Source organism: Lygodium microphyllum, chromosome 3 (assembly GCF_053477565.2).
Source record: "Lygodium microphyllum isolate KBCC chromosome 3, Lygodium_microphyllum_v1.1.10, whole genome shotgun sequence".
In the NCBI taxonomy this organism is placed as follows: Eukaryota; Viridiplantae; Streptophyta; class Polypodiopsida; order Schizaeales; family Lygodiaceae; genus Lygodium; species Lygodium microphyllum.
Window position 1 is genome coordinate 131,101,072 of NC_141137.1, and position 15,591 is coordinate 131,116,662.

Sequence of the window (15,591 nt, forward strand, 5' to 3'; positions counted from 1 at the left end):
GCTGATGCTTCAAAAATATGTGAGTCATCATACAACTGAATGTGGTTGGTGCATTAGTTAAACCAAAAGGCATAACAAGGAATTCATAATGTCCAAACTGAGTCCTAAATGCAGTTTTGAAAATATCAAATGTGTCCAATCGTACTTGATGGTATCAAGATTTAAGATCTATTTTGCTAAATATTGCAGCCCCTTGTAGTTTATCCATGAGGTCGTCTACCCTAGGGATCGGATATCTATTCTTGATAGTGATCTTATTTAGGGCATGATAATCAATGCACATCCTATAGGTGTTATTTTTCTTTTTAACTAATAGGACATGTGTACCAAAAGGAGAACTACTGGGCCTAATGAGTCCTCGGGTTAACAATTCTTCAACTTGGTTTTGAATTTCTTTATATTCAATTTAATTATGTCGATAAGGTGCTTTACATGGTGGTTGAGAACTTGGAATTAAGTCTATTTTATGATCTTCAAGACATGTAGGTGGTAAGTTAGTAGCAAAACAATCTTTAAATTGTGAAAGAAATTGTGCGTACCTAAGATGCATCTACTTTTCTTTAACTTTAATTTCATTCACCCATATTAAGTAGGATCTGCTACCTTTTCTTAATGCACATTTAGCCTGTGTATGACTAAGCAATGGAAAATTATCAAAAGTGTGCATACCATGCAATGTGCTTTGTTTTCCATTGGAATGAATCTTCATTAAATGCGTGGAATAATCTATATCGGGATTATATTGATGATGCCAAGGCATTCCTAAGATAATGTCACTAGATTGCAAAGTCACAACTAAGAAATTTCTATGCTCGACATAATCACCAATTTTAATTTCTAAGTCATGCACTTATTGTGTTCCATTGTATCTAGTACCTAAGAAGGCAGCCTTGATGCGATAATGAGTGGAAACAGTATGTAAATTCAAATCTTTGACCAATTTTGCAGAAATAAAATCGTGTGTGCTCCCATCATAATGTAAAACAGTCTTTTCTTTACCATACACAAGACATTTCATGGTTAATAAAGAATGGGGATTTGGCATACTTGGTAAAGTATCTGAAGTAGTACCGATATCGGCATCATCTTTTGTGAAATTTGGTATTTCTTCATGGTCTTCATCTTCAGTCGCTCCCAAGTAGTTGATGTGAACAATTGGCTTTTTGGATTGACAATTCACCACTAGATGTCCAAGTTGATAGCACTTATAGCAGACTATGAATTTGGCTTTAGAAACATTATTGGTAATAGTGGGAAGTTTAGGAATGTTGAGATTTGGCTGGAAAGATGGCTTAGGATTTGGATTTGTGTTTGATGGTAAAGTAGGGGGTCGTGTCTAAGATTTACGGAACGAAGATGGAACAAAATAGTTTTGATTGAATCTTCAAAAGTTAGAATTGAATTGCTTTGTACTGAAGTTACCATTATTTGAGATTTGTTGTGGTCGCTTCTCTCGTCCTCGAATTTTGTCTTCAACATCATGGGCCAAGGAAATTGCATCCTCCTCAAGAGTCGTTGGCTTGAACATGTTCACTTTCGCATAGAAGTGACCAAGCAAACCGGACATAAACTTGCACTTATGGGTCACCTCAGATACATCTTCGAGCATTCGAAGTTGCAATAAGGTATTCCAAAAATACTTAGTATATTGTGAAATAGGCTTGCGATCTCTTTGTTGCAGAAGATCCCATTGTTTGATTGCTTTTTCGTGGAATTGAGGTGGAAGAAAATTCTGCAAAAGTTTCTTTTGAAAAGTCTTCCAAGTAGTAGGACAATAAATGCTTTTGCGCACAACAGTCTACCATAGCGATGCTCTGTCCACTAAATGATTAGTGACACACTTGATTTTGTCTTTTTCGGCATACTGTTCTTCATGGAAATAATAATCAAATCGATTGATAAAAGTGAAAACAATCTTTCCATCGCGTAACCCATTGAAAATACGGAATTTGAAATTTCTTTTACTTATCTTGACTTCTTTCCGGATAGATTGTGCTTCAAGTGTCGCATCAATCTTGTGTCATATAACATCTTCATGTTGTGGTCCATCTTGATCGGCAATAGATTGTTGAAGAGTGGCCAATTGAGCTTGCAAAGTTTGACGTGCTCTTCATTCCTCTTGAAGCTGCATCATAATTAGGTCCAATTTTTGCTCCACCTTTGGTTCCAATAAATCATATTTTGATCCGATATCCTGCAAAATTTCAAACAACCTCACACACTCGAAATCTTGTTTGCGGGATGAGCATAGCTCAAAGTGGGTTTACAAGACTTACTCTCTCTTTTTTTAAAAATGACTTTTAACAATATTTCTTCTTTGCAGATATGGAAGTTGCTGAAATCCTTCTTCGATGAATTCTTTGCTTGTGAAGACTGCGTATATCAATCTACTTGTTGGAAATTATCTCTGTTACAACAGGGTGTGAATAGAGGCTTGCAAGGAGATCGAAAACCAGTTCGGAATTGGTTGTGTGTGAACTGTTGCTATGGAAGAGATTAAGACTTAAATTTTAAGCCTTAGTAAGACTTAAAGGCTTTAAGTGCTTAAAGTCAATCATTTTTTATCGCCAGAACATCAGGACGTCGTCACCTGAATTGGTGCCATTGAAGACATGCTAACGCTGCAAATCATTGAAGTTTAAGACTTAAGCTTTGTTATAAAGCTTATTAAGCTTTTAACTCCAAGCTTAATCTTCTCTATACTCTGTTAACCAAAGAGACTTACAAAGGGTCTTCAGAGGTGGTCCTCCACTTCCTGGGAGAGGTCCTTTGCGATCTGATAGCACAGCAGGGGGTTCTTCACCACCAAGAACATGCTGGTATTGACGGGTTGTCACAAGATTGACGATAGAGCCCGTTCATTCTAGGAGCTTCGCCTTCGTGCGAGATGGTAAGCGATTAGAAGTCCTTGATCTCAGCTTTGCTCTGATACCACTAGTGCGCAAATTGGATGTTGTATGCATACATAGCGAGCACCGGAATGTCCCCAAGAACAAAGAACGCTACTCTACGCTTAAAATTCAAGAGAATAGACTTGCATGGCATGAGGCAAAAAGACCAATTGGGTACAATCTCCCCCCATGCCTTATGTGAGCGCTCCACAAAGCATATATTTAATATTTTATTCATCTCCAAGTTCAAAAATAGCCCAAATTTAAAATTAACATGCTTTAGTTTTTGTGTTTGCTTTTGTCCAAATAAAGAATAAAGCGGTTGGGTGGCCCAAGAGTCGGGTAGTGCCCAAATACAATGTCCAATAATGAATATTTAAACATGCACCCACGCACATACAAAATAATAAATATATGTCAAGTGCTTCAATAAATAAGCGGGCCTAAATAAATATTGGTGCCATGCCTAAGATGCGCGCCCATAAAAAATAATAATTTCTTCTAAATAACTTGAATACATGCTATCGCCCAGTGCTTCCTAGCGCCATTGCCGCCTGCTCTACACATCAATTGAAGCATCCACAATTGTTCACAAATAATAACATTAAACTGACAAAAGTGAATACCTAGCAGTCTTCAACTACAAAATAAATAAATAGGTTGGAACTTTGTTCTAACCTTAATTTAATACGAGTGCGCACTCTAAACTCATAAACGTCCATTAATTTAAATATGTATTTTGTGAAATCACCCGCTATGGAATCACCCACTTGCACATTAAATTAACGTAACACCCGAAAATGATAGGCGTCCTCGTCAGCTTTTCGCACAAAGAATCCACCGTGTGTACAAGCCTCGGTAAATAAATATAGTTTTACATAATCCACCGCAAAAATCTCATGGAATCCACCATGGAATATGCCTCCTTGCATCAAAGAAAAAGGAGAGAGAGAGAGAGAGAGAGAGAGAGAGAGAGAGAGAGAGAGAGAGAGAGAGAGAGAGAGAGAGAGAGAGAGAGAGAGATGGGGTCCAAATTTTATGCATTCTGAAGATCATATGTAACCCATTTATTCATGCTTATATCTCTCTATCCTTAGACACCTTCGTCCATTTTCTCTACTTCCAAATATATGCCTTGCCCCTAGCTACCTCTTCTTGCCCCAATGCATGTCCCTCTACCACCCTATATCCCTCTAGATCAAGTCAACTCTTTATAAGGTAATTGCCTATTGCCTAGGCCAATTGGTGTGCCTTTAGTATTTCATTAGGTTTCCTCCATAAAGTACATCATATGGGTCATTGAGGACTAACAAACAAAATTGAGTGGGAAATTCCTAGTTTTGCATTACAATCAAGCATGATTGAAACTAGGGGCCACACTTAAAATCGACTGGTGGTTTCTATGATCTTTCAAACTTCTCCTAAGGTTTAATAAGACTCTATGAATGCTTTATCCTTAGGGATGATGGCGTGATGTTAAAGGAGATTGAGTTTTCATGAGAGTGGGATTTTTTCTTACACTTTTAAGGCACAACCATCACTCCATTTTCCTAAATAGAATGGGTTGGATTCTAGAATACTTAGATTCTAGAATGCTTAGTTCTTCACAATTCAAATAATTGCTAGCTTAACTTTGGAAATTTATGTGACTGATTAGGTCTATGCATACATAGAATGTGTCCATCAAAGCCTTACTTATCAACTATCCACCCAATGCACTTGCATAGTTTTAGTTGTCCAAGGAGGATATTGGGACATATAAAAGTAGCTTCCCTAGTTACTCCCTTAAAATAAGATTCATGACATGCTCCTTTCATCACAACACATCGATAAAACATTCAATCTATAGGCTGTATCCAAGCCTCAAGGATGGCTTGATCATTTGTAGGCTCCTCCCCAACATCAAACATATTTTTGGAGCCATCCCATCTTGATGATAGGCCACTATAGGAAATACTCCTTTGATGGGGAATGTGGAGTGATGACACTACTCTTGATGGAAAAATTCAATGATGGATTGGAATGATGTGCTTGGCTGAGAGAGTTTTTACTCAATCCTCCTCCTTCACTTCTTAATCCTTGCTAGCCTACCTCTCTATATATCAACCATCTATCCCTCACATACACACACACACTCTATGTGTGTGTGTGTGTGATTCACGCTCTATCTCCCTACAAGCCCTCTTTCCCTTACACACACACATAATACACAAATATATAGATGCTTGCACAAGAACACATTGAAAACATCTCTATTTCCCTCCAATATCTCTATATGGATATGTGCGCATATCAACAAACTATTTAGTAGCTAATCGGGGAGGGGGGGGGGGGGGGGGGGGGGGGACTATCTCAAATATAGGAAAGGGGAAGAGTAACCATCATCACCTCTAGTTGCACTTGTTTACTAGCTCACTAGTTATACCCCTCCCCACCCCCAAAAAAGAAAAGAAAACTAAAAACAAAAAACTCCTCCTGTGCGACTTCATCTTTCCCATCCTCTCCTTATCAACACAAATGACATGCTTAGGCTTTTTTCACTTGCCCAATTTCATAGTGAATTGTCCAAGCAACATCTTTCCTTGGCATTTAAAAATTTACAAAAGGTGAGGATAAATAATTTGTGAGTTATCAAAATTTGTGGTATTTCTAATCTTAATACTTTAAGCTTGATCTTCTTCCATCAACTCTCTCCACCCCCCCCCCCCCCCCCCCCCCCCCCGCAGGTGCCCCCACAAATCTATGTCTCCTTTTTTCCTATTATTAGATTGCATGGCTGTGAGACCTAAGTCTCAAAGGAGAATAATTTCCCCATTGTGTATATTAGGTCAATGTAGCCTACCCACCACCCTCCATGCCTCTATTTGCTTCCATCCTTTGCCCCCACTATTTTCCCACATCCCTAATCATTGATAACTACCACCAACCTCCCTCCACCATTGATGAACCTTGCTTTCACCTTTGCTCACCTCCCTAATCCTTGTCAATTGTTGCCAACCTCCTTCTACCATCACCCACCCCCTTTAGTGTTGTCTTCCACATCCCTACACCACTCCATCTCTTGCAAAGTTAGTGACTCATGTACCATTTCCAAAATCCATTGATTGAAACTATTCACTGCAACATGTGTTCCTCATACATAGATTGATCATACATTTTCATTTAACTTGTTTCATAATTGCAACCATACATACCAAGTAGGTTATGAATGCCCCACTTATTTTCATGAAGCCATGCATGCAATTATGAAACAATAGCAATAACAACTTCCTCTAGATAATTATGTTAGGATAACTATCATGCACCTTTGTTATTGGTTTATATTTATATAAACTTCATAGTATATTGATAAAAAAAGACTGACAGTTCTTAGCTAGGGCTTGTCCTTCCTTGAATCGTACTTTGGAGTTCATATACAAATGTCGATAATTGACAATGACTTATCCTTCCTTGAATCATAGATTGCCTTGCATATGCAAATATCAATAGTTAAAAAATAAGAGAAACAAAATATTTTTGGTAATTGTGATTTTATGTCTAATTGATCCTTCAACCCATTTAGAAAGACAACACTTGGATTCATGTGGTTTCAAATATGTATTTGAAGTTATTTCATTGAAAAAAGGGAATCACATGGAACGAGTTGGATAATCATTAGGGAACTTACAAATGATTATTAATTTATTGGTTTCACACATGTTTTTAAAATGGGAAAAAAAGGAATGGCATGGAATGGGCTTGCTAGTCACAAAGTGACTCATAAACTAAATTTTGATGACAAAGTTGGACTTTTTGCTCTTTATTTCTCTTAAAAGTTATCACAAGTCATGATGGTGGTTGCTAGTTGATACTAAGATCTTAATTGATAATGAGATTCTTTTTGAGATTTGAGAAAGAAGGCAATCTATCTTAGGAAGTGTAAAGGTGAGGTCACATATATGAGCACTTAAGAAGTTGGAGGTGACAATAGCAAAAGGATCCTAGGTCTAAGATGTGTGTGTTGGGTGGAGTGTGGGGGACCTAATGAGCCAAATATATGTGTATTGGTTTGAGTGTTTGGTATATAATGGTTGTTCACAAATCCATCCCATATCTAGCATGTTAAAACGTGGATGTGATTGTAGTCACTCATTTTATGTTGTACTAAACTTTATAATATTCCTATGTAGTAATATCACCATCTAGCCAAAGACTTAGATGCAAGGGGTCTTGTGTAGTAGTATTTAATGAACTTTTTGTAAGGGAGTTAACTAGTTCGTTGAAGTAGGGAGCATGGATTGAATGTTGCGGCCCAAACTTTTAATAGCCCACACTCATGACATTTACACGATGTGCATGGGAATTTGACGAGCACATAAAAACTTAGGTATGCATAAAATTTTTTATAGGTTTGCATACATGAGTGGAGATGAACGAGTTCAACCCCCACCTTTCACCTAGTTAGTTTGCGACACGCCATTGGAACGCTAATAAAATGTAGTTGTGTAGGTCTAAGGAGCTATTTTTCCTTTGTCAAGTGTAGCATTCGATGCCACATTAGCATATTCGACCGAGATTCCAACGTGTCATAGATTTCTAGGCCCATGTGTGTAGGCTATAATCTAATCTATACTATTAGTTAAGGAAAGGTGAGGGGCGGGTGCCACGTGGCAGCCCCCCACCTCCCCCACAAAAAACAAAGAGAACGCGGGGACGGGTGCCACACGTCCAGCCCCCCCTCCGGGCGAGCTTAGGCACGGAGCGCCTAGTCCCCCACTATGACAATGGCTATGGGTAAGCTCTCTTATAGAAGAAGCTCACGAGTCATGATGTGTTGATCGTTCTGAGTGGGAAGATATTCCCCTCCTCCCAAGCGTGTGGGGACCCAACGTAGATGATAGACTCATTATGGGTGTGGGTGAAAGTCAGAAAGATGAGTGTGTGTTGGTCTCCAACACAAGGGGTGTAAGGTTATGGTTGTTGCTGTTGTGATATGGAACTTTTGAAAGAGGAGAGCGTTACCGTTTCTCTCTCTCTCTAATGGGTGCGAGGTAGTGGAGGGCGCGCGGGCCAATCAGCGTCCCTTCGCGCATCATCCCCCCCCCCCCCCCCCCCCCTCTCTCGTCCCTTTCTTCCTTTTGAGTATATTGCCTTCCAGCCTTGTACCCTCCATCTCCGCTATGGCATTGACGCCATAGCCGCCAAGCTTGCTCTTCCCGCGACCTCCTTTCCCCCTTCCTCTTTTTTTTAACATCTCCCTTACTCTTCCTCGCTATCTCCTGCCTCCTTCTCTCCCTCTCCCTCTCTATCTCCGTTTCCTCTCTTCTTGCCGGTGTCCTTTCCTTTCTGCTCACACACCGAATCTCCTCTGGCGGCGACACGAACATGGCCGCAGAACGCTCCAGATCATCCGGCTAAAAGATCCAAAGCTTGCACAGGCGCGGCCGACCAGCCGCCATCGCTGAGACGCGCGCTTGATGCAATTCCCTGGCCATGAATGAGGCTTCTCCAAGAACGTGTCCTTTCCGATCCATTTCCCCTGCACATCGCCTGTGAAGTTAGTGCAAAAACCACAAACGGACATGGCAATCGCATCGCCGCTTGTTGTCTTGCTCGTCATCTTCCTGCATGTGCTCTCCTGCCATGGAGTTATGCAGGACTTTTCGAGGAGCAGGAGGAAAGGATCGGACATAGCAGGCGCGGCGGCCTTAATGCTGATGCTGCCGAGCAGTTTGGTGGAGGAGAGGTCAAGATCGAAGGCCGGGGAGGGAAGCTCCACGGGGAAAAGCACCTCGGCCATGGCCGCAATGCACAACGAGAGCAAGGTCGCGACGCCATGTCCGGCGAGCTGCTTCAGGCCGAATCCCGTGTGCGGGAAGGACGGGGTAACGTACTGGTGCGGCTCTGCGGATGCCGAATGTGCGGGCGTGGAGGTGGACTACACAGGCTTCTGCGACTTCGAGAGCAAAGAGACGGGGGGGAAGGGTGTCCTGGCCGTGCAAAGCCTCCTGCTTGTCCATACGTTATGGCTCATGCTGGCTGCATTCCTGGTCCTTCTTGGAATCCCTTGAGAACGCCGCAGAGGTGATTCTTCTTCTTCTTCTTCTTCTTCTTCTTCTTCATTGTCATCTCCTGGTTGGCATCATGAGAGCACCAGCGCAGGCGCAGAAATTTTTGTCATCTTCTGTTCCACAAAAGAGAACTAGAACCTGAGATCCTGAATGATACTTTTACAGCTAGCCTACAATTACCCTGCAATTACTCCTACGTACTCTGCAATTGTTTCATTTCCCTTTCTAATTGTTTCTACTGTTAGCAATACACAGAGATATGCATCTATTTTATTTTTAATTGTTTCACTTCCCTTCTGACGATCTTCTGCGGTTAACAATATACACAGACTTGCAAGTTGCACCTATTGTCAATTATTGTTTTGAATATTGCATGCTGTTGGCAGGGATTTATTTAGGGTCTGTTGATTTTAGTACATGCTGCAATCAATGTTCATTAAAAAGACTGAGGTATAGTGTCAAGGTATTTTAAGAGCTGTGCCCTGCACAAGTCTGGCAAGTGCGGGGCCAAGTCCCTTGGCCATGCCGATCTTCAAATGAAGAGGGAGACAGGAGAAAGTGAGTCCAGTGTGAGAGGATAGATAAATTGTCCCTGGCTCGACTTTTCGAATGAACGAATGCCGCGTCCTCGTAACTTTGAAAGTCCATCTAGTCCCTCATTTTTAGAGGGACTACATGGACTGGTTGGAGTCGCTAAACACATGCTCTCTAGTGGTCCCCCAAGCTATGCTAGGTTTAGTGCCAAGGCCTTGTGTGGATTCTTTTTGTGCTTTGTTGACTCGCCTAGGTTTGGCACATCTTGTCTCTTAAAACATGCATTGAAATGTTTGGACTCTCAAGAGGTTTTTAAGTTTCGAAACTTAGGATCATAAAATTTAAATTCCAAAACTTAGGATCATCAAAGACAAACAAGTCCATGTGCTTATATCTACCATTTAGTAGAGTTCATTTCACAGCTTAAATTGTTTTTGACTCTTTAAGGGTATGAGCTTCGTGCATTGGTGAATGGTACCCCTTGAGCCACCCAGCTTGGTTTTTGAATAGCTAGCCTGAACGGATGTACCCAATGTACTAAACAATTCTATTGTCACTTTAGGGCTTACTTATGTTTGCTTTAGTTTTAATGTGACCAAATAATCTACAAAATTTCTAAAAAGTTTTAAATTCTTGGGGGTGAAGGCTGGTCTTTGTATTGTCCCTACACCACACTTGGTGGTGCCCTAAACAAATGGAGGCATGTAAATTATTTGTAGTATGCCCTAAACATGAATATGAAAGTATGGTATATAGAATTGCCTATGTAAACTTCTTTACATCATTTTCAATTGAGGTCTCTATTAGAACTTCACACAAGTTTTGATGTGGCTTAAAAATCCTTTGTGTACTTGTAAACATATTCAAATGTGATAACTGTTATTCTAATGGATGGACTTCATCTTAACGTCATAGTAGCTTGTGCATGCTTTGCAAAGGAGCTATTGTGGTACATCAAATAAATCTTGGCTTGGGATCTTTGGCCTTGATTGTAATGCACAAGATTGTGGTTGATTCGTACTATTGTAGAGCAATGGCCTAAGTCATCTGAAGTCATGTTTTCATATGATCCACTCTACCATGTAACCTCTTAACAATGTCCCATAGTTGTGATGAAGTTTTGGTTAATTGTATGTTTTGGTATATTGCTATAACCATGTTACTATAGTATTCTTGAGGCCTCATGTTCATGAGCCTTCACCCAATTTGAAGGTAAAAGGACTAACAAAACTGCTGACTTGGGGTTTGAACTTAAGATGTTGCTCAACTCTCACAACCATTGTACTAGGGCAACCACTTGTTAGTTACCAATGTCATTAATTCTTACAAACATTTGTTATGGACATGGTATGATGGTTTAGAGGAGACAACTTGTGAGTACCCATTTAGCTTGAAACGATGATGGGAAAAAATTGGGATTTGCATTGAGGCTTTTCATCACAGGATATTTTTTCTCTCATGAACTAGTTTATGGCAAGTTATGACTTTGCACTCAAGTTATAGGTTTTGGGCACTAGTATCTCTCTCTAAAAACTTGTAGATCAATTTGGGATGTTATTTTGGCTCTTAGGCCTAGTTGGATATTTGAAATCTCTCTTTAAATAATTGTTGACCAATTTTGGATGTTATTTTAGCTCCTAGGCCCGGTTGGGTATTTGAAATCTTATAGGCTTTAGTAGCGTATGACTTTGTTTAGGACTTGACTAGCATTAAGCAAGGTCTATTGGTTAGATGTATTATCAATTGTGCATCCAATATGTATTGGCAATGGAAGCATTCATAGATGAACACTATCATTGTGAATCCAATATGCATTCTTAATGCAAGAGTGGATATAATAACTTGAGTCTAATATGCAATGCTTGCTTGAGATATATGCACCAAAAACATAAGTGTACAAAGCATTTTGACTTTAATATAATGGTTGTAGCCTTGTTTAACTTTCCTCATTATTTGCAAAGCATACGAAAATCAAAGCAAAGCGTAATAATGATTGATTGATTGATGACACTCGATGTGTGTCCATGAGGGGTTCGGAATAGCATTAGCAAGTTGTATTGGTTAGATGTATGATCAATTGTGCATCCAACATGTATTGGCAATGGAAGCATTTGGAGAATATCATCAATTGTGAATCCAATATGCATTGATGATGTAAGAGAGGATTTAATACCTTGACCGTACTAGGTGATGCTTGACTCATTCAATAGTTGCTAGTAGTATAGTAGACAAAGCACTTTGACTTTAATAGTAATGGTTGTAGCTCTTTCTAATGCTTCTCATTATTTGAAAAGCATATATAATGCCAAGAAAATCATAATAATGATTGATATGATACTTGACTTTGTATCAATGAGGGGTTTGGAATACCATTAATGTACCAATAAGAGGGTACCTAGCCAATGTTAGGTGAGGTCATTTATTTCTCGAGTACAATAGTCCTCAACTGGACAAAATTGGCATGTATGTGTACTTTGGTGTTGATCAAATACCATTAACATATCAACAAATGCTAAGAGGGTACCTAACCAATGTTAGGTGAGGACATTTAACTTGAGTACAATAGTCCTCATCTGGACAAAACTTTCTCATGGTCGACATGCATGTGTACTTTGGTGTTGTTCAAATACCATTGATGTGCTTCATCATATCTTATCCCTACGTGATAAGTTTTACATCTCATGGTTGCATCCAAGGCAATGAAATGTGTTTAGAATCAAAGACTATAGTTCCATTTGGATGAGTCTAGTGAAGAGGAGCATTCGTTGCTCCTAAGAGCACACCAATTTAAGACATTATCCTATCGCCTAGTGTACCTTCTCATCTTCCTTTGCCACCTCTATCACCTCTACTAGTTTTCTTTCCATCTCCACTTCCTTACCTTATTCCCTAAACCAATAAAAATAGGCTTCTCATATGCTTTTATGAATCCACCACAATTAAGATGGTGCAAATAGTACCATAGAATGGTCGCACCTTGAGAGTTTATGATGTGTAAGAAATCTCCAATCTCCTCGTCCCAAAGGGGTCATCCTATTGTCTCATGCGAGAGGTGATGCAAGACTTAGACCAAAGTGTTCTTGGTCTCCTTTGGGAACCACTAGATCGTTGCTAGGCATTACAAATGTTTGAAGACTTTGTGGCTACATTGTTTGATAATAGGCTATGCATGGCCATCCATGCAAAATATTTTACAATCACAAACAAAGATATGTATATAGTTAAAAGTATTGGGAACTCAAGAATGTACATGTAGTTAGTAGTATTAGCAGCTCAAGGATACCTTTAATAATTACGATTGTCTATCCTTGTCATATATTGTTGAGATATATCCAATTGACAAATTTTAAATGAAGTCATTTTAATATTTATAGCCACTATTTAGATTGGAAGATGTATGACATGACCATAAAGAAGATGGTGCAAATGGTATCACAGGATGGTGGCACCTCAGGAGTTCATGATGTATTGGAGATCTTGAAGGTTCATTCTCCTCATCATTCTATTCTCCTATGAGAGAGGTGATGCAAGTCCTAGACTATAGCATTCTTTGTTGGACTGACGGGACACAACTTAGAGAGTTTGAGATCGAGCAGGAGCGTATGAGTGTGACGGCTGGAGAGAGTGTGAGCAGAGTGAAAGTTCGAGATGATAAGAGTGTACCGACAATGTGTTGGTACACAAAGAATAAAATGTATTTATACTTAGGGCACGTAAAGGGTACGTTCACAGGTACAATGTGCGTGTACTATATACACGGAGGTTATCAGGCCTTTATGTCCCAACAACCTCCGACTTAAAGGTCCGATATGAACCTCTAGCTAACCAACTCCCACTAGTCGAATGCAATGCTCGTGTTGAGCTTTGCTTAGACTTTTAGTGAGAACATCTGTAGGGTTATCTTGTGTTTTAATCTTGGTCAATGTGATTTGACCATCTTCCAAAATCTGTCTGATAAAGTGATATCGCACATCTATATGCTTTGTGTGTGAATGATACATGGCATTTTTAGCCAAATACATTGCACTCTGGCTATCACATCCAAAAATTGCAGTACCCATAGACATGCCAAGATCATCTGCAAGTCTGCTCAACCATATAGCTTCCTTAGAAGCTTCAGTAGCTGATATGTATTCATGCAACCTGGAACACCAAGAAACAACCCCACCAGCAACTGTAAAGACATACTTGTTGGTGGACCTACGAGTGTCCATGCCACCTGCCATGTTTGCATCACAATAATCCTGCAAACTAAGTGCACCCTACCCATAGCAAATAATTTTTCTTTGTGTACCCTTAAGGTATCGAAGAATACACTTGACAGCCTCCCAATGTGCTTTGCTAGGATTTGATATAAACGTGCTAACAACTCCCACTACATGAGCAATGCTTGGACGAGTAGCAACCATAGCATACATAAGAGAGCCACAAGATGATGCATAAGGAACTCCCTTCATAGCATTTTGCTTCCACATCATCTTTCGGGCTGTTGGCTTCGCTAAGCTTGAGATAAGGAGGTAAGGGTACCCCAAAAGGCTTAGCTTCAGCCATGTTAAATTTGTCCAGTACCTTTCCAATGTACTTTTCTTGAGATAAAAACAACAATTTCTACATTCTATCTCTACGAATCCTCATGCCCAAAATATGCTCTGCATTCCCCAAATCTTTCATGGAGAAAGCTGATTTCAATTGATTTTTGAGAGCATCCAAGCTAGTCTTTCTTTTTCCAGCTAGTAACATATCATCCACATACAAAACAAGTATTATGGGGTTGCCATCTGTATCCTTTTTCATGTACAAGCAATGATTTGCATGGTTGCGTGTAAACTCATGAGATAGCATAAAAGTATCAAACTCATGAGATACAGGCTGCATTTTAGCTTACACACCATCTGTTCTTTTCCAGGAACTATAAAGCCCTCGGGCTGTTTCATGTAGATTTCCTCATCAATGTCACCATGCAAGAAAGCTATTTGTACATCCATTTGATACAACTCTAAATCCAAAACAACAGTAAGAGCAAAAAGCACACGTAAAGTGGTCATCTTCACAACAGGTGAGAAGACCACTTGGAAGTCAATCCCTTCCTTTTGTGCATAACCTTTGGCAACTAGCCTTGCCTTGTACTTGCGTTTCCCATCAACTGTCTTGACTTTGTACACCCATTTGTTTGGAAGTGGCTTCCTTCCCTTTGGTGATGACACAAGATCCCAAGTATCATTTGCATATAGAGATTTAATCTCTTCTTGCATAGCTAGCTCCCACTTACTGTTGAACTCACATGACTTGGCCTCTTTGTATGTAAGAGGCTCACCCTCATCTGTAAGCATCACATAATGCAAGGAGGGGTCAAACCTATGTGGTTGCTTTCTTACGAGTGTAGACCTATGCACCCAATGATCAACATTGTCATGAATTGGGTCTATATTAGGGGGTATATTATTTTCAGCATTCATTTGTTGTTGTAAACCATTTTCAGTATGCTGTTCATCCTGTACAACACCTTCATTTTCATTTCCAGCACCTGCATTTTCATAATTAGCAAGCCTATTTTGTTGTCCATGACCTCCTTGTGCTTCTATTTGCTGTCCATCACCATCTGGCTCAAAAGTAACCGGTTGATCATCAGTTTTAGCTTGTGGTACAGCACCTTGAGGCTCATTTTCTGAAGTTATGGGTGGCTGTAAACTCTGAAATTTCAACTTTTTTAGATCTTCATTAGAGGCTAAAGAGCCTTTCAGCAATTTTGCCTCATTAAACACAACATTACGACTGCGAATAATTTTCTTGGACTGAGGTAACCACACTCTATAGCCAAATTCACCCTCATTACCATAGCCCATGAAAATGCCTTTGGTGGATTTTGGGTCAAGTTTGTTCCTCAGCTCATCCCTAACATGTACAAAAGCATCACAACCAAATATATGTAAATGGTTATATGAGGCCGATTTGCTAGACCAAACCTCCTCAGGGATGCCGTTATTTAAGGACCTATTTGGAGAGCAGTTTCAAATGTGAACCGCGGTTTTGAGTGCCTCTCCCCAAAATGCATGAGGGAGATTGGCAGTGGACAGCATGTACCGCACCCTTTCACATAAAGTTCTGTTATATCTTTC